This window comes from Phyllobates terribilis, unplaced genomic scaffold (genome assembly GCF_046119375.1).
Source record: "Phyllobates terribilis strain yellow unplaced genomic scaffold, ASM4611937v1 Scaffold_1240__1_contigs__length_345683, whole genome shotgun sequence".
In the NCBI taxonomy this organism is placed as follows: Eukaryota; Metazoa; Chordata; class Amphibia; order Anura; family Dendrobatidae; genus Phyllobates; species Phyllobates terribilis.
In genome coordinates this window covers 76,672-102,228 of record NW_027364000.1, presented here as the reverse complement: position 1 = coordinate 102,228, position 25,557 = coordinate 76,672, and positions in this window count along the sequence as shown.

Genomic DNA, 25,557 nt, shown 5'->3' with positions numbered 1-25,557 from the left:
ATGCCACCTCACATATCAGGAGTGTCGTTCTTCTTTTCATAAAGAGGTCCAAGGGCTAGTCTTGCAGAAGTTTTTTCAGCTACACAGGATGCGCAACATCCGTGCAAGTCCTGGTGACTTTCTCCCCTGCACTGCACCGATCAGATAGATCAGTGTGGGGCAGGAGAAAGGAGAACAGTTCTTTCAGTGATCATGAAGGATGCTGTCAGTGTTTTCCTCCATCAGAATAAGCAGCCTCTAGACTGTAAGAAACGCACACATTTTAACATCATTTTGATTGTCTAAAATTTACTGCAGCTAAAAATTACATTTGGTTTACAATGCATTTTGCCAGATATGTTGTCACTTGTCAAAGCTAAGAATTTTACATGCTGGGTTTTTTTATGGCACATTTAGCACTGATAAGTTGTCACACTCTTGCTTAATATGTTAACATTCTGTCTGTAAACTGTATATGCATAGCTACCTTTTTGAAGCAATATTGAGATTTACTTAAGAACGTGGGGCCCAATAAATACCATCAATGGTGCCCAGTCCAAGAGATGGTGGATCCTATAGGTAAACACCACCTCATCATGCACTAAAACTTACTAAAAAAAAAAAAGATGTGAAGTTCACACATATAGAAAATGGACATTTTGTGAATACATATTACACGTATTGTAAAATAGATAGAGCTCATATGTAGAGTTTGTTTGATAAACTTTCCTACTACTTTGTCTAAATTAGAAGCAAATTGGTTGAACATTACTTCTACCTAAAATGGCAGAAAACGCACCTATCTTGGTGATGGACAGGACAGCTAGAGGGGATATGGAGGAGGCTGTTATTTTTTTTTTAATAGGTGTACTTTCACCAATTTGCTGATAATTCACTGAAAGTAGATGATCGGTACAATTGCTGCCAATGCATTTTTTAAAGCTGTATTGTCATGAGTCAAATTTGATCATGTTAGGTTCTTGCATAGGTCCTATAGCATTGATAAGTTTCCACCCTCTTTCCTACATACACACATCTCTCCTGCATACACACAACTCTACTACTATCACACACGCAATTTTCCGAAATACACACACAACTCTCCTCCATACACAAACACAGTTCTAACACATATAGCTTTTCTACAGCTTTGAAGTATGCACTCACACCTCTGTTAAATACACGCACTGTTTTGCTACATACTTGTACACAGCTTTCTTACATACACCAACAGCTCTCTTATATACTCATGCAGCTCCACACACACAAACACTTATATATATATATATATATATATATATATATATATGTACACTCATCCATCGTATACGTTACCACATCTTGAAATTCCTTCCAGGAATGTGACTGATCACATGACCTGAAAGGTTCAATGGCTAATCAACAACTTTGTTTGATTGGGACCCTATCCATGCCACCTCACATATCAGGAGTGTCGTTCTTCTTTTCATAAAGAGGTCCAAGGGCTAGTCTTGCAGAAGTTTTTTCAGCTACACAGGATGCGCAACATCCGTGCAAGTCCTGGTGACTTTCTCCCCTGCACTGCACCGATCAGATAGATCAGTGTGGGGCAGGAGAAAGGAGAACAGTTCTTTCAGTGATCATGAAGGATGCTGTCAGTGTTTTCCTCCATCAGAATAAGCAGCCTCTAGACTGTAAGAAACACACATTTTAACATCATTTTGATTGTCTAAAATTTACTGCAGCTAAAAATTACATTTGGTTTACAATGCATTTTGCCAGATATGTTGTCACTTGTCAAAGCTAAGAATTTTACATGCTGGGTTTTTTTATGGCACATTTAGCACTGATAAGTTGTCACACTCTTGCTTAATATGTTAACATTCTGTCTGTAAACTGTATATGCATAGCTACCTTTTTGAAGCAATATTGAGATTTACTTAAGAACGTGGGGCCCAATAAATACCATCAATGGTGCCCAGTCCAAGAGATGGTGGATCCTATAGGTAAACACCACCTCATCATGCACTAAAACTTACTAAAAAAAAAAAAGATGTGAAGTTCACACATATAGAAAATGGACATTTTGTGAATACATATTACACGTATTGTAAAATAGATAGAGCTCATATGTAGAGTTTGTTTGATAAACTTTCCTACTACTTTGTCTAAATTAGAAGCAAATTGGTTGAACATTACTTCTACCTAAAATGGCAGAAAACGCACCTATCTTGGTGATGGACAGGACAGCTAGAGGGGATATGGAGGAGGCTGTTATTTTTTTTTTAATAGGTGTACTTTCACCAATTTGCTGATAATTCATTGAAAGTAGATGATTGGTACAATTGCTGCCAATGCATTTTTTAAAGCTGTATTGTCATGAGTCAAATTTGATCATGTTAGGTTCTTGCATAGGTCCTATAGCATTGATAAGTTTCCACCCTCTTTCCTACATACACACATCTCTCCTGCATACACACAACTCTACTACTATCACACACGCAATTTTCCGAAATACACACACAACTCTCCTCCATACACAAACACAGTTCTAACACATATAGCTTTTCTACAGCTTTGAAGTATGCACTCACACCTCTGTTACATACACGCACTGTTTTGCTACATACTTGTACACAGCTTTCTTACATACACCAACAGCTCTCTTATATACTCATGCAGCTCCACACACACAAACACTTATATATATATATATATATATATATATATATGTACACTCATCCATCGTATACATTACCACATCTTGAAATTCCTTCCAGGAATGTGACTGATCACATGACCTGAAAGGTTCAATGGCTAATCAACAACTTTGTTTGATTGGGACCCTATCCATGCCACCTCACATATCAGGAGTGTCGTTCTTCTTTTCATAAAGAGGTCCAAGGGCTAGTCTTGCAGAAGTTTTTTCAGCTACACAGGATGCGCAACATCCGTGCAAGTCCTGGTGACTTTCTCCCCTGCACTGCACCGATCAGATAGATCAGTGTGGGGCAGGAGAAAGGAGAACAGTTCTTTCAGTGATCATGAAGGATGCTGTCAGTGTTTTCCTCCATCAGAATAAGCAGCCTCTAGACTGTAAGAAACGCACACATTTTAACATCATTTTGATTGTCTAAAATTTACTGCAGCTAAAAATTACATTTGGTTTACAATGCATTTTGCCAGATATGTTGTCACTTGTCAAAGCTAAGAATTTTACATGCTGGGTTTTTTTATGGCACATTTAGCACTGATAAGTTGTCACACTCTTGCTTAATATGTTAACATTCTGTCTGTAAACTGTATATGCATAGCTACCTTTTTGAAGCAATATTGAGATTTACTTAAGAACGTGGGGCCCAATAAATACCATCAATGGTGCCCAGTCCAAGAGATGGTGGATCCTATAGGTAAACACCACCTCATCATGCACTAAAACTTACTAAAAAAAAAAAAGATGTGAAGTTCACACATATAGAAAATGGACATTTTGTGAATACATATTACACGTATTGTAAAATAGATAGAGCTCATATGTAGAGTTTGTTTGATAAACTTTCCTACTACTTTGTCTAAATTAGAAGCAAATTGGTTGAACATTACTTCTACCTAAAATGGCAGAAAACGCACCTATCTTGGTGATGGACAGGACAGCTAGAGGGGATATGGAGGAGGCTGTTATTTTTTTTTTAATAGGTGTACTTTCACCAATTTGCTGATAATTCACTGAAAGTAGATGATCGGTACAATTGCTGCCAATGCATTTTTTAAAGCTGTATTGTCATGAGTCAAATTTGATCATGTTAGGTTCTTGCATAGGTCCTATAGCATTGATAAGTTTCCACCCTCTTTCCTACATACACACATCTCTCCTGCATACACACAACTCTACTACTATCACACACGCAATTTTCCGAAATACACACACAACTCTCCTCCATACACAAACACAGTTCTAACACATATAGCTTTTCTACAGCTTTGAAGTATGCACTCACACCTCTGTTAAATACACGCACTGTTTTGCTACATACTTGTACACAGCTTTCTTACATACACCAACAGCTCTCTTATATACTCATGCAGCTCCACACACACAAACACTTATATATATATATATATATATATATATATATATATGTACACTCATCCATCGTATACGTTACCACATCTTGAAATTCCTTCCAGGAATGTGACTGATCACATGACCTGAAAGGTTCAATGGCTAATCAACAACTTTGTTTGATTGGGACCCTATCCATGCCACCTCACATATCAGGAGTGTCGTTCTTCTTTTCATAAAGAGGTCCAAGGGCTAGTCTTGCAGAAGTTTTTTCAGCTACACAGGATGCGCAACATCCGTGCAAGTCCTGGTGACTTTCTCCCCTGCACTGCACCGATCAGATAGATCAGTGTGGGGCAGGAGAAAGGAGAACAGTTCTTTCAGTGATCATGAAGGATGCTGTCAGTGTTTTCCTCCATCAGAATAAGCAGCCTCTAGACTGTAAGAAACACACATTTTAACATCATTTTGATTGTCTAAAATTTACTGCAGCTAAAAATTACATTTGGTTTACAATGCATTTTGCCAGATATGTTGTCACTTGTCAAAGCTAAGAATTTTACATGCTGGGTTTTTTTATGGCACATTTAGCACTGATAAGTTGTCACACTCTTGCTTAATATGTTAACATTCTGTCTGTAAACTGTATATGCATAGCTACCTTTTTGAAGCAATATTGAGATTTACTTAAGAACGTGGGGCCCAATAAATACCATCAATGGTGCCCAGTCCAAGAGATGGTGGATCCTATAGGTAAACACCACCTCATCATGCACTAAAACTTACTAAAAAAAAAAAAGATGTGAAGTTCACACATATAGAAAATGGACATTTTGTGAATACATATTACACGTATTGTAAAATAGATAGAGCTCATATGTAGAGTTTGTTTGATAAACTTTCCTACTACTTTGTCTAAATTAGAAGCAAATTGGTTGAACATTACTTCTACCTAAAATGGCAGAAAACGCACCTATCTTGGTGATGGACAGGACAGCTAGAGGGGATATGGAGGAGGCTGTTATTTTTTTTTTAATAGGTGTACTTTCACCAATTTGCTGATAATTCATTGAAAGTAGATGATCGGTACAATTGCTGCCAATGCATTTTTTAAAGCTGTATTGTCATGAGTCAAATTTGATCATGTTAGGTTCTTGCATAGGTCCTATAGCATTGATAAGTTTCCACCCTCTTTCCTACATACACACATCTCTCCTGCATACACACAACTCTACTACTATCACACACGCAATTTTCCGAAATACACACACAACTCTCCTCCATACACAAACACAGTTCTAACACATATAGCTTTTCTACAGCTTTGAAGTATGCACTCACACCTCTGTTACATACACGCACTGTTTTGCTACATACTTGTACACAGCTTTCTTACATACACCAACAGCTCTCTTATATACTCATGCAGCTCCACACACACAAACACTTATATATATATATGTACACTCATCAATCGTATACATTACCACATCTTGAAATTCCTTCCAGGAATGTGACTGATCACATGACCTGAAAGGTTCAATGGCTAATCAACAACTTTGTTTGATTGGGACCCTATCCATGCCACCTCACATATCAGGAGTGTCGTTCTTCTTTTCATAAAGAGGTCCAAGGGCTAGTCTTGCAGAAGTTTTTTCAGCTACACAGGATGCGCAACATCCGTGCAAGTCCTGGTGACTTTCTCCCCTGCACTGCACCGATCAGATAGATCAGTGTGGGGCAGGAGAAAGGAGAACAGTTCTTTCAGTGATCATGAAGGATGCTGTCAGTGTTTTCCTCCATCAGAATAAGCAGCCTCTAGACTGTAAGAAACACACATTTTAACATCATTTTGATTGTCTAAAATTTACTGCAGCTAAAAATTACATTTGGTTTACAATGCATTTTGCCAGATATGTTGTCACTTGTCAAAGCTAAGAATTTTACATGCTGGGTTTTTTTATGGCACATTTAGCACTGATAAGTTGTCACACTCTTGCTTAATATGTTAACATTCTGTCTGTAAACTGTATATGCATAGCTACCTTTTTGAAGCAATATTGAGATTTACTTAAGAACGTGGGGCCCAATAAATACCATCAATGGTGCCCAGTCCAAGAGATGGTGGATCCTATAGGTAAACACCACCTCATCATGCACTAAAACTTACTAAAAAAAAAAAAGATGTGAAGTTCACACATATAGAAAATGGACATTTTGTGAATACATATTACACGTATTGTAAAATAGATAGAGCTCATATGTAGAGTTTGTTTGATAAACTTTCCTACTACTTTGTCTAAATTAGAAGCAAATTGGTTGAACATTACTTCTACCTAAAATGGCAGAAAACGCACCTATCTTGGTGATGGACAGGACAGCTAGAGGGGATATGGAGGAGGCTGTTATTTTTTTTTTAATAGGTGTACTTTCACCAATTTGCTGATAATTCATTGAAAGTAGATGATCGGTACAATTGCTGCCAATGCATTTTTTAAAGCTGTATTGTCATGAGTCAAATTTGATCATGTTAGGTTCTTGCATAGGTCCTATAGCATTGATAAGTTTCCACCCTCTTTCCTACATACACACATCTCTCCTGCATACACACAACTCTACTACTATCACACACGCAATTTTCCGAAATACACACACAACTCTCCTCCATACACAAACACAGTTCTAACACATATAGCTTTTCTACAGCTTTGAAGTATGCACTCACACCTCTGTTACATACACGCACTGTTTTGCTACATACTTGTACACAGCTTTCTTACATACACCAACAGCTCTCTTATATACTCATGCAGCTCCACACACACAAACACTTATATATATATATGTACACTCATCAATCGTATACATTACCACATCTTGAAATTCCTTCCAGGAATGTGACTGATCACATGACCTGAAAGGTTCAATGGCTAATCAACAACTTTGTTTGATTGGGACCCTATCCATGCCACCTCACATATCAGGAGTGTCGTTCTTCTTTTCATAAAGAGGTCCAAGGGCTAGTCTTGCAGAAGTTTTTTCAGCTACACAGGATGCGCAACATCCGTGCAAGTCCTGGTGACTTTCTCCCCTGCACTGCACCGATCAGATAGATCAGTGTGGGGCAGGAGAAAGGAGAACAGTTCTTTCAGTGATCATGAAGGATGCTGTCAGTGTTTTCCTCCATCAGAATAAGCAGCCTCTAGACTGTAAGAAACGCACACATTTTAACATCATTTTGATTGTCTAAAATTTACTGCAGCTAAAAATTACATTTGGTTTACAATGCATTTTGCCAGATATGTTGTCACTTGTCAAAGCTAAGAATTTTACATGCTGGGTTTTTTTATGGCACATTTAGCACTGATAAGTTGTCACACTCTTGCTTAATATGTTAACATTCTGTCTGTAAACTGTATATGCATAGCTACCTTTTTGAAGCAATATTGAGATTTACTTAAGAACGTGGGGCCCAATAAATACCATCAATGGTGCCCAGTCCAAGAGATGGTGGATCCTATAGGTAAACACCACCTCATCATGCACTAAAACTTACTAAAAAAAAAAAAGATGTGAAGTTCACACATATAGAAAATGGACATTTTGTGAATACATATTACACGTATTGTAAAATAGATAGAGCTCATATGTAGAGTTTGTTTGATAAACTTTCCTACTACTTTGTCTAAATTAGAAGCAAATTGGTTGAACATTACTTCTACCTAAAATGGCAGAAAACGCACCTATCTTGGTGATGGACAGGACAGCTAGAGGGGATATGGAGGAGGCTGTTATTTTTTTTTTAATAGGTGTACTTTCACCAATTTGCTGATAATTCACTGAAAGTAGATGATCGGTACAATTGCTGCCAATGCATTTTTTAAAGCTGTATTGTCATGAGTCAAATTTGATCATGTTAGGTTCTTGCATAGGTCCTATAGCATTGATAAGTTTCCACCCTCTTTCCTACATACACACATCTCTCCTGCATACACACAACTCTACTACTATCACACACGCAATTTTCCGAAATACACACACAACTCTCCTCCATACACAAACACAGTTCTAACACATATAGCTTTTCTACAGCTTTGAAGTATGCACTCACACCTCTGTTAAATACACGCACTGTTTTGCTACATACTTGTACACAGCTTTCTTACATACACCAACAGCTCTCTTATATACTCATGCAGCTCCACACACACAAACACTTATATATATATATATATATATATATATATATATGTACACTCATCCATCGTATACGTTACCACATCTTGAAATTCCTTCCAGGAATGTGACTGATCACATGACCTGAAAGGTTCAATGGCTAATCAACAACTTTGTTTGATTGGGACCCTATCCATGCCACCTCACATATCAGGAGTGTCGTTCTTCTTTTCATAAAGAGGTCCAAGGGCTAGTCTTGCAGAAGTTTTTTCAGCTACACAGGATGCGCAACATCCGTGCAAGTCCTGGTGACTTTCTCCCCTGCACTGCACCGATCAGATAGATCAGTGTGGGGCAGGAGAAAGGAGAACAGTTCTTTCAGTGATCATGAAGGATGCTGTCAGTGTTTTCCTCCATCAGAATAAGCAGCCTCTAGACTGTAAGAAACACACATTTTAACATCATTTTGATTGTCTAAAATTTACTGCAGCTAAAAATTACATTTGGTTTACAATGCATTTTGCCAGATATGTTGTCACTTGTCAAAGCTAAGAATTTTACATGCTGGGTTTTTTTATGGCACATTTAGCACTGATAAGTTGTCACACTCTTGCTTAATATGTTAACATTCTGTCTGTAAACTGTATATGCATAGCTACCTTTTTGAAGCAATATTGAGATTTACTTAAGAACGTGGGGCCCAATAAATACCATCAATGGTGCCCAGTCCAAGAGATGGTGGATCCTATAGGTAAACACCACCTCATCATGCACTAAAACTTACTAAAAAAAAAAAAGATGTGAAGTTCACACATATAGAAAATGGACATTTTGTGAATACATATTACACGTATTGTAAAATAGATAGAGCTCATATGTAGAGTTTGTTTGATAAACTTTCCTACTACTTTGTCTAAATTAGAAGCAAATTGGTTGAACATTACTTCTACCTAAAATGGCAGAAAACGCACCTATCTTGGTGATGGACAGGACAGCTAGAGGGGATATGGAGGAGGCTGTTATTTTTTTTTTAATAGGTGTACTTTCACCAATTTGCTGATAATTCATTGAAAGTAGATGATCGGTACAATTGCTGCCAATGCATTTTTTAAAGCTGTATTGTCATGAGTCAAATTTGATCATGTTAGGTTCTTGCATAGGTCCTATAGCATTGATAAGTTTCCACCCTCTTTCCTACATACACACATCTCTCCTGCATACACACAACTCTACTACTATCACACACGCAATTTTCCGAAATACACACACAACTCTCCTCCATACACAAACACAGTTCTAACACATATAGCTTTTCTACAGCTTTGAAGTATGCACTCACACCTCTGTTACATACACGCACTGTTTTGCTACATACTTGTACACAGCTTTCTTACATACACCAACAGCTCTCTTATATACTCATGCAGCTCCACACACACAAACACTTATATATATATATGTACACTCATCAATCGTATACATTACCACATCTTGAAATTCCTTCCAGGAATGTGACTGATCACATGACCTGAAAGGTTCAATGGCTAATCAACAACTTTGTTTGATTGGGACCCTATCCATGCCACCTCACATATCAGGAGTGTCGTTCTTCTTTTCATAAAGAGGTCCAAGGGCTAGTCTTGCAGAAGTTTTTTCAGCTACACAGGATGCGCAACATCCGTGCAAGTCCTGGTGACTTTCTCCCCTGCACTGCACCGATCAGATAGATCAGTGTGGGGCAGGAGAAAGGAGAACAGTTCTTTCAGTGATCATGAAGGATGCTGTCAGTGTTTTCCTCCATCAGAATAAGCAGCCTCTAGACTGTAAGAAACGCACACATTTTAACATCATTTTGATTGTCTAAAATTTACTGCAGCTAAAAATTACATTTGGTTTACAATGCATTTTGCCAGATATGTTGTCACTTGTCAAAGCTAAGAATTTTACATGCTGGGTTTTTTTATGGCACATTTAGCACTGATAAGTTGTCACACTCTTGCTTAATATGTTAACATTCTGTCTGTAAACTGTATATGCATAGCTACCTTTTTGAAGCAATATTGAGATTTACTTAAGAACGTGGGGCCCAATAAATACCATCAATGGTGCCCAGTCCAAGAGATGGTGGATCCTATAGGTAAACACCACCTCATCATGCACTAAAACTTACTAAAAAAAAAAAAGATGTGAAGTTCACACATATAGAAAATGGACATTTTGTGAATACATATTACACGTATTGTAAAATAGATAGAGCTCATATGTAGAGTTTGTTTGATAAACTTTCCTACTACTTTGTCTAAATTAGAAGCAAATTGGTTGAACATTACTTCTACCTAAAATGGCAGAAAACGCACCTATCTTGGTGATGGACAGGACAGCTAGAGGGGATATGGAGGAGGCTGTTATTTTTTTTTTAATAGGTGTACTTTCACCAATTTGCTGATAATTCACTGAAAGTAGATGATCGGTACAATTGCTGCCAATGCATTTTTTAAAGCTGTATTGTCATGAGTCAAATTTGATCATGTTAGGTTCTTGCATAGGTCCTATAGCATTGATAAGTTTCCACCCTCTTTCCTACATACACACATCTCTCCTGCATACACACAACTCTACTACTATCACACACGCAATTTTCCGAAATACACACACAACTCTCCTCCATACACAAACACAGTTCTAACACATATAGCTTTTCTACAGCTTTGAAGTATGCACTCACACCTCTGTTAAATACACGCACTGTTTTGCTACATACTTGTACACAGCTTTCTTACATACACCAACAGCTCTCTTATATACTCATGCAGCTCCACACACACAAACACTTATATATATATATATATATATATATATATGTACACTCATCCATCGTATACGTTACCACATCTTGAAATTCCTTCCAGGAATGTGACTGATCACATGACCTGAAAGGTTCAATGGCTAATCAACAACTTTGTTTGATTGGGACCCTATCCATGCCACCTCACATATCAGGAGTGTCGTTCTTCTTTTCATAAAGAGGTCCAAGGGCTAGTCTTGCAGAAGTTTTTTCAGCTACACAGGATGCGCAACATCCGTGCAAGTCCTGGTGACTTTCTCCCCTGCACTGCACCGATCAGATAGATCAGTGTGGGGCAGGAGAAAGGAGAACAGTTCTTTCAGTGATCATGAAGGATGCTGTCAGTGTTTTCCTCCATCAGAATAAGCAGCCTCTAGACTGTAAGAAACACACATTTTAACATCATTTTGATTGTCTAAAATTTACTGCAGCTAAAAATTACATTTGGTTTACAATGCATTTTGCCAGATATGTTGTCACTTGTCAAAGCTAAGAATTTTACATGCTGGGTTTTTTTATGGCACATTTAGCACTGATAAGTTGTCACACTCTTGCTTAATATGTTAACATTCTGTCTGTAAACTGTATATGCATAGCTACCTTTTTGAAGCAATATTGAGATTTACTTAAGAACGTGGGGCCCAATAAATACCATCAATGGTGCCCAGTCCAAGAGATGGTGGATCCTATAGGTAAACACCACCTCATCATGCACTAAAACTTACTAAAAAAAAAAAAGATGTGAAGTTCACACATATAGAAAATGGACATTTTGTGAATACATATTACACGTATTGTAAAATAGATAGAGCTCATATGTAGAGTTTGTTTGATAAACTTTCCTACTACTTTGTCTAAATTAGAAGCAAATTGGTTGAACATTACTTCTACCTAAAATGGCAGAAAACGCACCTATCTTGGTGATGGACAGGACAGCTAGAGGGGATATGGAGGAGGCTGTTATTTTTTTTTTAATAGGTGTACTTTCACCAATTTGCTGATAATTCATTGAAAGTAGATGATCGGTACAATTGCTGCCAATGCATTTTTTAAAGCTGTATTGTCATGAGTCAAATTTGATCATGTTAGGTTCTTGCATAGGTCCTATAGCATTGATAAGTTTCCACCCTTTTTCCTACATACACACATCTCTCCTGCATACACACAACTCTACTACTATCACACACGCAATTTTCCGAAATACACACACAACTCTCCTCCATACACAAACACAGTTCTAACACATATAGCTTTTCTACAGCTTTGAAGTATGCACTCACACCTCTGTTACATACACGCACTGTTTTGCTACATACTTGTACACAGCTTTCTTACATACACCAACAGCTCTCTTATATACTCATGCAGCTCCACACACACAAACACTTATATATATATATATATATATATATATATATATATATGTACACTCATCCATCGTATACATTATCACATCTTGAAATTCCTTCCAGGAATGTGACTGATCACATGACCTGAAAGGTTCAATGGCTAATCAACAACTTTGTTTGATTGGGACCCTATCCATGCCACCTCACATATCAGGAGTGTCGTTCTTCTTTTCATAAAGAGGTCCAAGGGCTAGTCTTGCAGAAGTTTTTTCAGCTACACAGGATGCGCAACATCCGTGCAAGTCCTGGTGACTTTCTCCCCTGCACTGCACCGATCAGATAGATCAGTGTGGGGCAGGAGAAAGGAGAACAGTTCTTTCAGTGATCATGAAGGATGCTGTCAGTGTTTTCCTCCATCAGAATAAGCAGCCTCTAGACTGTAAGAAACACACACATTTTAACATCATTTTGATTGTCTAAAATTTACTGCAGCTAAAAATTACATTTGGTTTACAATGCATTTTGCCAGATATGTTGTCACTTGTCAAAGCTAAGAATTTTACATGCTGGGTTTTTTTATGGCACATTTAGCACTGATAAGTTGTCACACTCTTGCTTAATATGTTAACATTCTGTCTGTAAACTGTATATGCATAGCTACCTTTTTGAAGCAATATTGAGATTTACTTAAGAACGTGGGGCCCAATAAATACCATCAATGGTGCCCAGTCCAAGAGATGGTGGATCCTATAGGTAAACACCACCTCATCATGCACTAAAACTTACTAAAAAAAAAAAAGATGTGAAGTTCACACATATAGAAAATGGACATTTTGTGAATACATATTACACGTATTGTAAAATAGATAGAGCTCATATGTAGAGTTTGTTTGATAAACTTTCCTACTACTTTGTCTAAATTAGAAGCAAATTGGTTGAACATTACTTCTACCTAAAATGGCAGAAAACGCACCTATCTTGGTGATGGACAGGACAGCTAGAGGGGATATGGAGGAGGCTGTTATTTTTTTTTTAATAGGTGTACTTTCACCAATTTGCTGATAATTCATTGAAAGTAGATGATCGGTACAATTGCTGCCAATGCATTTTTTAAAGCTGTATTGTCATGAGTCAAATTTGATCATGTTAGGTTCTTGCATAGGTCCTATAGCATTGATAAGTTTCCACCCTCTTTCCTACATACACACATCTCTCCTGCATACACACAACTCTACTACTATCACACACGCAATTTTCCGAAATACACACACAACTCTCCTCCATACACAAACACAGTTCTAACACATATAGCTTTTCTACAGCTTTGAAGTATGCACTCACACCTCTGTTACATACACGCACTGTTTTGCTACATACTTGTACACAGCTTTCTTACATACACCAACAGCTCTCTTATATACTCATGCAGCTCCACACACACAAACACTTATATATATATATATATATATATATATGTACACTCATCCATCGTATACATTACCACATCTTGAAATTCCTTCCAGGAATGTGACTGATCACATGACCTGAAAGGTTCAATGGCTAATCAACAACTTTGTTTGATTGGGACCCTATCCATGCCACCTCACATATCAGGAGTGTCGTTCTTCTTTTCATAAAGAGGTCCAAGGGCTAGTCTTGCAGAAGTTTTTTCAGCTACACAGGATGCGCAACATCCGTGCAAGTCCTGGTGACTTTCTCCCCTGCACTGCACCGATCAGATAGATCAGTGTGGGGCAGGAGAAAGGAGAACAGTTCTTTCAGTGATCATGAAGGATGCTGTCAGTGTTTTCCTCCATCAGAATAAGCAGCCTCTAGACTGTAAGAAACACACACATTTTAACATCATTTTGATTGTCTAAAATTTACTGCAGCTAAAAATTACATTTGGTTTACAATGCATTTTGCCAGATATGTTGTCACTTGTCAAAGCTAAGAATTTTACATGCTGGGTTTTTTTATGGCACATTTAGCACTGATAAGTTGTCACACTCTTGCTTAATATGTTAACATTCTGTCTGTAAACTGTATATGCATAGCTACCTTTTTGAAGCAATATTGAGATTTACTTAAGAACGTGGGGCCCAATAAATACCATCAATGGTGCCCAGTCCAAGAGATGGTGGATCCTATAGGTAAACACCACCTCATCATGCACTAAAACTTACTAAAAAAAAAAAAGATGTGAAGTTCACACATATAGAAAATGGACATTTTGTGAATACATATTACACGTATTGTAAAATAGATAGAGCTCATATGTAGAGTTTGTTTGATAAACTTTCCTACTACTTTGTCTAAATTAGAAGCAAATTGGTTGAACATTACTTCTACCTAAAATGGCAGAAAACGCACCTATCTTGGTGATGGACAGGACAGCTAGAGGGGATATGGAGGAGGCTGTTATTTTTTTTTTAATAGGTGTACTTTCACCAATTTGCTGATAATTCATTGAAAGTAGATGATCGGTACAATTGCTGCCAATGCATTTTTTAAAGCTGTATTGTCATGAGTCAAATTTGATCATGTTAGGTTCTTGCATAGGTCCTATAGCATTGATAAGTTTCCACCCTCTTTCCTACATACACACATCTCTCCTGCATACACACAACTCTACTACTATCACACACGCAATTTTCCGAAATACACACACAACTCTCCTCCATACACAAACACAGTTCTAACACATATAGCTTTTCTACAGCTTTGAAGTATGCACTCACACCTCTGTTACATACACGCACTGTTTTGCTACATACTTGTACACAGCTTTCTTACATACACCAACAGCTCTCTTATATACTCATGCAGCTCCACACACACAAACACTTATATATATATATATATATATATATATGTACACTCATCCATCGTATACATTACCACATCTTGAAATTCCTTCCAGGAATGTGACTGATCACATGACCTGAAAGGTTCAATGGCTAATCAACAACTTTGTTTGATTGGGACCCTATCCATGCCACCTCACATATCAGGAGTGTCGTTCTTCTTTTCATAAAGAGGTCCAAGGGCTAGTCTTGCAGAAGTTTTTTCAGCTACACAGGATGCGCAACATCCGTGCAAGTCCTGGTGACTTTCTCCCCTGCACTGCACCGATCAGATAGATCAGTGTGGGGCAGGAGAAAGGAGAACAGTTCTTTCAGTGATCATGAAGGATGCTGTCAGTGTTTTCCTCCATCAGAATAAGCAGCCTCTAGACTGTAAGAAACACACACATTTTAACATCATTTTGATTGTCTAAAATTTACTGCAGCTAAAAATTACATTTGGTTTACAATGCATTTTGCCAGATATGTTGTCACTTGTCAAAGCTAAGAATTTTACATGCTGGGTTTTTTTATGGCACATTTAGCACTGATAAGTTGTCACACTCTTGCTTAATATGTTAACATTCTGTCTGTAAACTGTATATGCATAGCTACCTTTTTGAAGCAATATTGAGATTTACTTAAGAACGTGGGGCCCAATAAATACCATCAATGGTGCCCAGTCCAAGAGATGGTGGATCCTATAGGTAAACACCACCTCATCATGCACTAAAACTTACTAAAAAAAAAAAAGATGTGAAGTTCACACATATAGAAAATGGACATTTTGTGAATACATATTACACGTATTGTAAAATAGATAGAGCTCATATGTAGAGTTTGTTTGATAAACTTTCCTACTACTTTGTCTAAATTAGAAGCAAATTGGTTGAACATTACTTCTACCTAAAATGGCAGAAAACGCACCTATCTTGGTGATGGACAGGACAGCTAGAGGGGATATGGAGGAGGCTGTTATTTTTTTTTTAATAGGTGTACTTTCACCAATTTGCTGATAATTCATTGAAAGTAGATGATCGGTACAATTGCTGCCAATGCATTTTTTAAAGCTGTATTGTCATGAGTCAAATTTGATCATGTTAGGTTCTTGCATAGGTCCTATAGCATTGATAAGTTTCCACCCTCTTTCCTACATACACACATCTCTCCTGCATACACACAACTCTACTACTATCACACACGCAATTTTCCGAAATACACACACAACTCTCCTCCATACACAAACACAGTTCTAACACATATAGCTTTTCTACAGCTTTGAAGTATGCACTCACACCTCTGTTACATACACGCACTGTTTTGCTACATACTTGTACACAGCTTTCTTACATACACCAACAGCTCTCTTATATACTCATGCAGCTCCACACACACAAACACTTATATATATATATATATATGTACACTCATCCATCGTATACATTACCACATCTTGAAATTCCTTCCAGGAATGTGACTGATCACATGACCTGAAAGGTTCAATGGCTAATCAACAACTTTGTTTGATTGGGACCCTATCCATGCCACCTCACATATCAGGAGTGTCGTTCTTCTTTTCATAAAGAGGTCCAAGGGCTAGTCTTGCAGAAGTTTTTTCAGCTACACAGGATGCGCAACATCCGTGCAAGTCCTGGTGACTTTCTCCCCTGCACTGCACCGATCAGATAGATCAGTGTGGGGCAGGAGAAAGGAGAACAGTTCTTTCAGTGATCATGAAGGATGCTGTCAGTGTTTTCCTCCATCAGAATAAGCAGCCTCTAGACTGTAAGAAACACACACATTTTAACATCATTTTGATTGTCTAAAATTTACTGCAGCTAAAAATTACATTTGGTTTACAATGCATTTTGCCAGATATGTTGTCACTTGTCAAAGCTAAGAATTTTACATGCTGGGTTTTTTTATGGCACATTTAGCACTGATAAGTTGTCACACTCTTGCTTAATATGTTAACATTCTGTCTGTAAACTGTATATGCATAGCTACCTTTTTGAAGCAATATTGAGATTTACTTAAGAACGTGGGGCCCAATAAATACCATCAATGGTGCCCAGTCCAAGAGATGGTGGATCCTATAGGTAAACACCACCTCATCATGCACTAAAACTTACTAAAAAAAAAAAAGATGTGAAGTTCACACATATAGAAAATGGACATTTTGTGAATACATATTACACGTATTGTAAAATAGATAGAGCTCATATGTAGAGTTTGTTTGATAAACTTTCCTACTACTTTGTCTAAATTAGAAGCAAATTGGTTGAACATTACTTCTACCTAAAATGGCAGAAAACGCACCTATCTTGGTGATGGACAGGACAGCTAGAGGGGATATGGAGGAGGCTGTTATTTTTTTTTTAATAGGTGTACTTTCACCAATTTGCTGATAATTCATTGAAAGTAGATGATCGGTACAATTGCTGCCAATGCATTTTTTAAAGCTGTATTGTCATGAGTCAAATTTGATCATGTTAGGTTCTTGCATAGGTCCTATAGCATTGATAAGTTTCCACCCTCTTTCCTACATACACACATCTCTCCTGCATACACACAACTCTACTACTATCACACACGCAATTTTCCGAAATACACACACAACTCTCCTCCATACACAAACACAGTTCTAACACATATAGCTTTTCTACAGCTTTGAAGTATGCACTCACACCTCTGTTACATACACGCACTGTTTTGCTACATACTTGTACACAGCTTTCTTACATACACCAACAGCTCTCTTATATACTCATGCAGCTCCACACACACAAACACTTATATATATATATATATATGTACACTCATCCATCGTATACATTACCACATCTTGAAATTCCTTCCAGGAATGTGACTGATCACATGACCTGAAATGTTCAATGGCTAATCAACAACTTTGTTTGATTGGGACCCTATCCATGCCACCTCACATATCAGGAGTGTCGTTCTTCTTTTCATAAAGAGGTCCAAGGGCTAGTCTTGCAGAAGTTTTTTCAGCTACACAGGATGCGCAACATCCGTGCAAGTCCTGGTGACTTTCTCCCCTGCACTGCACCGATCAGATAGATCAGTGTGGGGCAGGAGAAAGGAGAACAGTTCTTTCAGTGATCATGAAGGATGCTGTCAGTGTTTTCCTCCATCAGAATAAGCAGCCTCTAGACTGTAAGAAACACACACATTTTAACATCATTTTGATTGTCTAAAATTTACTGCAGCTAAAAATTACATTTGGTTTACAATGCATTTTGCCAGATATGTTGTCACTTGTCAAAGCTAAGAATTTTACATGCTGGGTTTTTTTATGGCACATTTAGCACTGATAAGTTGTCACACTCTTGCTTAATATGTTAACATTCTGTCTGTAAACTGTATATGCATAGCTACCTTTTTGAAGCAATATTGAGATTTACTTAAGAACGTGGGGCCCAATAAATACCATCAATGGTGCCCAGTCCAAGAGATGGTGGATCCTATAGGTAAACACCACCTCATCATGCACTAAAACTTACTAAAAAAAAAAAAGATGTGAAGTTCACACATATAGAAAATGGACATTTTGTGAATACATATTACACGTATTGTAAAATAGATAGAGCTCATATGTAGAGTTTGTTTGATAAACTTTCCTACTACTTTGTCTAAATTAGAAGCAAATTGGTTGAACATTACTTCTACCTAAAATGGCAGAAAACGCACCTATCTTGGTGATGGACAGGACAGCTAGAGGGGATATGGAGGAGGCTGTTATTTTTTTTTTAATAGGTGTACTTTCACCAATTTGCTGATAATTCATTGAAAGTAGATGATCGGTACAATTGCTGCCAATGCATTTTTTAAAGCTGTATTGTCATGAGTCAAATTTGATCATGTTAGGTTCTTGCATAGGTCCTATAGCATTGATAAGTTTCCACCCTCTTTCCTACATACACACATCTCTCCTGCATACACACAACTCTACTACTATCACACACGCAATTTTCCGAAATACACACACAACTCTCCTCCATACACAAACACAGTTCTAACACATATAGCTTTTCTACAGCTTTGAAGTATGCACTCACACCTCTGTTACATACACGCACTGTTTTGCTACATACTTGTACACAGCTTTCTTACATACACCAACAGCTCTCTTATATACTCATGCAGCTCCACACACACAAACACTTATATATATATATATATATATATGTACACTCATCCATCGTATACATTACCACATCTTGAAATTCCTTCCAGGAATGTGACTGATCACATGACCTGAAAGGTTCAATGGCTAATCAACAACTTTGTTTGATTGGGACCCTATCCATGCCACCTCACATATCAGGAGTGTCGTTCTTCTTTTCATAAAGAGGTCCAAGGGCTAGTCTTGCAGAAGTTTTTTCAGCTACACAGGATGCGCAACATCCGTGCAAGTCCTGGTGACTTTCTCCCCTGCACTGCACCGATCAGATAGATCAGTGTGGGGCAGGAGAAAGGAGAACAGTTCTTTCAGTGATCATGAAGGATGCTGTCAGTGTTTTCCTCCATCAGAATAAGCAGCCTCTAGACTGTAAGAAACGCACACATTTTAACATCATTTTGATTGTCTAAAATTTACTGCAGCTAAAAATTACATTTGGTTTACAATGCATTTTGCCAGATATGTTGTCACTTGTCAAAGCTAAGAATTTTACATGCTGGGTTTTTTTATGGCACATTTAGCACTGATAAGTTGTCACACTCTTGCTTAATATGTTAACATTCTGTCTGTAAACTGTATATGCATAGCTACCTTTTTGAAGCAATATTGAGATTTACTTAAGAACGTGGGGCCCAATAAATACCATCAATGGTGCCCAGTCCAAGAGATGGTGGATCCTATAGGTAAACACCACCTCATCATGCACTAAAACTTACTAAAAAAAAAAAAGATGTGAAGTTCACACATATAGAAAATGGACATTTTGTGAATACATATTACACGTATTGTAAAATAGATAGAGCTCATATGTAGAGTTTGTTTGATAAACTTTCCTACTACTTTGTCTAAATTAGAAGCAAATTGGTTGAACATTACTTCTACCTAAAATGGCAGAAAACGCACCTATCTTGGTGATGGACAGGACAGCTAGAGGGGATATGGAGGAGGCTGTTATTTTTTTTTTAATAGGTGTACTTTCACCAATTTGCTGATAATTCATTGAAAGTAGATGATCGGTACAATTGCTGCCAATGCATTTTTTAAAGCTGTATTGTCATGAGTCAAATTTGATCATGTTAGGTTCTTGCATAGGTCCTATAGCATTGATAAGTTTCCACCCTCTTTCCTACATACACACATCTCTCCTGCATACACACAACTCTACTACTATCACACACGCAATTTTCCGAAATACACACACAACTCTCCTCCATACACAAACACAGTTCTAACACATATAGCTTTTCTACAGCTTTGAAGTATGCACTCACACCTCTGTTACATACACGCACTGTTTTGCTACATACTTGTACACAGCTTTCTTACATACACCAACAGCTCTCTTATATACTCATGCAGCTCCACACACACAAACACTTATATATATATATATATATATATATGTACACTCATCCATCGTATACATTACCACATCTTGAAATTCCTTCCAGGAATGTGACTGATCACATGACCTGAAAGGTTCAATGGCTAATCAACAACTTTGTTTGATTGGGACCCTATCCATGCCACCTCACATATCAGGAGTGTCGTTCTTCTTTTCATAAAGAGGTCCAAGGGCTAGTCTTGCAGAAGTTTTTTCAGCTACACAGGATGCGCAACATCCGTGCAAGTCCTGGTGACTTTCTCCCCTGCACTGCACCGATCAGATAGATCAGTGTGGGGCAGGAGAAAGGAGAACAGTTCTTTCAGTGATCATGAAGGATGCTGTCAGTGTTTTCCTCCATCAGAATAAGCAGCCTCTAGACTGTAAGAAACGCACACATTTTAACATCATTTTGATTGTCTAAAATTTACTGCAGCTAAAAATTACATTTGGTTTACAATGCATTTTGCCAGATATGTTGTCACTTGTCAAAGCTAAGAATTTTACATGCTGGGTTTTTTTATGGCACATTTAGCACTGATAAGTTGTCACACTCTTGCTTAATATGTTAACATTCTGTCTGTAAACTGTATATGCATAGCTACCTTTTTGAAGCAATATTGAGATTTACTTAAGAACGTGGGGCCCAATAAATACCATCAATGGTGCCCAGTCCAAGAGATGGTGGATCCTATAGGTAAACACCACCTCATCATGCACTAAAACTTACTAAAAAAAAAAAAGATGTGAAGTTCACACATATAGAAAATGGACATTTTGTGAATACATATTACACGTATTGTAAAATAGATAGAGCTCATATGTAGAGTTTGTTTGATAAACTTTCCTACTACTTTGTCTAAATTAGAAGCAAATTGGTTGAACATTACTTCTACCTAAAATGGCAGAAAACGCACCTATCTTGGTGATGGACAGGACAGCTAGAGGGGATATGGAGGAGGCTGTTATTTTTTTTTTAATAGGTGTACTTTCACCAATTTGCTGATAATTCATTGAAAGTAGATGATCGGTACAATTGCTGCCAATGCATTTTTTAAAGCTGTATTGTCATGAGTCAAATTTGATCATGTTAGGTTCTTGCATAGGTCCTATAGCATTGATAAGTTTCCACCCTCTTTCCTACATACACACATCTCTCCTGCATACACACAACTCTACTACTATCACACACGCAATTTTCCGAAATACACACACAACTCTCCTCCATACACAAACACAGTTCTAACACATATAGCTTTTCTACAGCTTTGAAGTATGCACTCACACCTCTGTTACATACACGCACTGTTTTGCTACATACTTGTACACAGCTTTCTTACATACACCAACAGCTCTCTTATATACTCATGCAGCTCCACACACACAAACACTTATATATATATATATATATATATATATATATGTACACTCATCCATCGTATACATTACCACATCTTGAAATTCCTTCCAGGAATGTGACTGATCACATGACCTGAAAGGTTCAATGGCTAATCAACAACTTTGTTTGATTGGGACCCTATCCATGCCACCTCACATATCAGGAGTGTCGTTCTTCTTTTCATAAAGAGGTCCAAGGGCTAGTCTTGCAGAAGTTTTTTCAGCTACACAGGATGCGCAACATCCGTGCAAGTCCTGGTGACTTTCTCCCCTGCACTGCACCGATCAGATAGATCAGTGTGGGGCAGGAGAAAGGAGAACAGTTCTTTCAGTGATCATGAAGGATGCTGTCAGTGTTTTCCTCCATCAGAATAAGCAGCCTCTAGACTGTAAGAAACGCACACATTTTAACATCATTTTGATTGTCTAAAATTTACTGCAGCTAAAAATTACATTTGGTTTACAATGCATTTTGCCAGATATGTTGTCACTTGTCAAAGCTAAGAATTTTACATGCTGGGTTTTTTTATGGCACATTTAGCACTGATAAGTTGTCACACTCTTGCTTAATATGTTAACATTCTGTCTGTAAACTGTATATGCATAGCTACCTTTTTGAAGCAATATTGAGATTTACTTAAGAACGTGGGGCCCAATAAATACCATCAATGGTGCCCAGTCCAAGAGATGGTGGATCCTATAGGTAAACACCACCTCATCATGCACTAAAACTTACTAAAAAAAAAAAAGATGTGAAGTTCACACATATAGAAAATGGACATTTTGTGAATACATATTACACGTATTGTAAAATAGATAGAGCTCATATGTAGAGTTTGTTTGATAAACTTTCCTACTACTTTGTCTAAATTAGAAGCAAATTGGTTGAACATTACTTCTACCTAAAATGGCAGAAAACGCACCTATCTTGGTGATGGACAGGACAGCTAGAGGGGATATGGAGGAGGCTGTTATTTTTTTTTTAATAGGTGTACTTTCACCAATTTGCTGATAATTCATTGAAAGTAGATGATCGGTACAATTGCTGCCAATGCATTTTTTAAAGCTGTATTGTCATGAGTCAAATTTGATCATGTTAGGTTCTTGCATAGGTCCTATAGCATTGATAAGTTTCCACCCTCTTTCCTACATACACACATCTCTCCTGCATACACACAACTCTACTACTATCACACACGCAATTTTCCGAAATACACACACAACTCTCCTCCATACACAAACACAGTTCTAACACATATAGCTTTTCTACAGCTTTGAAGTATGCACTCACACCTCTGTTACATACACGCACTGTTTTGCTACATACTTGTACACAGCTTTCTTACATACACCAACAGCTCTCTTATATACTCATGCAGCTCCACACACACAAACACTTATATATATATATATATATATATGTACACTCATCCATCGTATACATTACCACATCTTGAAATTCCTTCCAGGAATGTGACTGATCACATGACCTGAAAGGTTCAATGGCTAATCAACAACTTTGTTTGATTGGGACCCTATCCATGCCACCTCACATATCAGGAGTGTCGTTCTTCTTTTCATAAAGAGGTCCAAGGGCTAGTCTTGCAGAAGTTTTTTCAGCTACACAGGATGCGCAACATCCGTGCAAGTCCTGGTGACTTTCTCCCCTGCACTGCACCGATCAGATAGATCAGTGTGGGGCAGGAGAAAGGAGAACAGTTCTTTCAGTGATCATGAAGGATGCTGTCAGTGTTTTCCTCCATCAGAATAAGCAGCCTCTAGACTGTAAGAAACGCACACATTTTAACATCATTTTGATTGTCTAAAATTTACTGCAGCTAAAAATTACATTTGGTTTACAATGCATTTTGCCAGATATGTTGTCACTTGTCAAAGCTAAGAATTTTACATGCTGGGTTTTTTTATGGCACATTTAGCACTGATAAGTTGTCACACTCTTGCTTAATATGTTAACATTCTGTCTGTAAACTGTATATGCATAGCTACCTTTTTGAAGCAATATTGAGATTTACTTAAGAACGTGGGGCCCAATAAATACCATCAATGGTGCCCAGTCCAAGAGATGGTGGATCCTATAGGTAAACACCACCTCATCATGCACTAAAACTTACTAAAAAAAAAAAAGATGTGAAGTTCACACATATAGAAAATGGACATTTTGTGAATACATATTACACGTATTGTAAAATAGATAGAGCTCATATGTAGAGTTTGTTTGATAAACTTTCCTACTACTTTGTCTAAATTAGAAGCAAATTGGTTGAACATTACTTCTACCTAAAATGGCAGAAAACGCACCTATCTTGGTGATGGACAGGACAGCTAGAGGGGATATGGAGGAGGCTGTTATTTTTTTTTTAATAGGTGTACTTTCACCAATTTGCTGATAATTCATTGAAAGTAGATGATCGGTACAATTGCTGCCAATGCATTTTTTAAAGCTGTATTGTCATGAGTCAAATTTGATCATGTTAGGTTCTTGCATAGGTCCTATAGCATTGATAAGTTTCCACCCTCTTTCCTACATACACACATCTCTCCTGCATACACACAACTCTACTACTATCACACACGCAATTTTCCGAAATACACACACAACTCTCCTCCATACACAAACACAGTTCTAACACATATAGCTTTTCTACAGCTTTGAAGTATGCACTCACACCTCTGTTACATACACGCACTGTTTTGCTACATACTTGTACACAGCTTTCTTACATACACCAACAGCTCTCTTATATACTCATGCAGCTCCACACACACAAACACTTATATATATATATATATATATATATATGTACACTCATCCATCGTATACATTACCACATCTTGAAATTCCTTCCAGGAATGTGACTGATCACATGACCTGAAAGGTTCAATGGCTAATCAACAACTTTGTTTGATTGGGACCCTATCCATGCCACCTCACATATCAGGAGTGTCGTTCTTCTTTTCATAAAGAGGTCCAAGGGCTAGTCTTGCAGAAGTTTTTTCAGCTACACAGGATGCGCAACATCCGTGCAAGTCCTGGTGACTTTCTCCCCTGCACTGCACCGATCAGATAGATCAGTGTGGGGCAGGAGAAAGGAGAACAGTTCTTTCAGTGATCATGAAGGATGCTGTCAGTGTTTTCCTCCATCAGAATAAGCAGCCTCTAGACTGTAAGAAACGCACACATTTTAACATCATTTTGATTGTCTAAAATTTACTGCAGCTAAAAATTACATTTGGTTTACAATGCATTTTGCCAGATATGTTGTCACTTGTCAAAGCTAAGAATTTTACATGCTGGGTTTTTTTATGGCACATT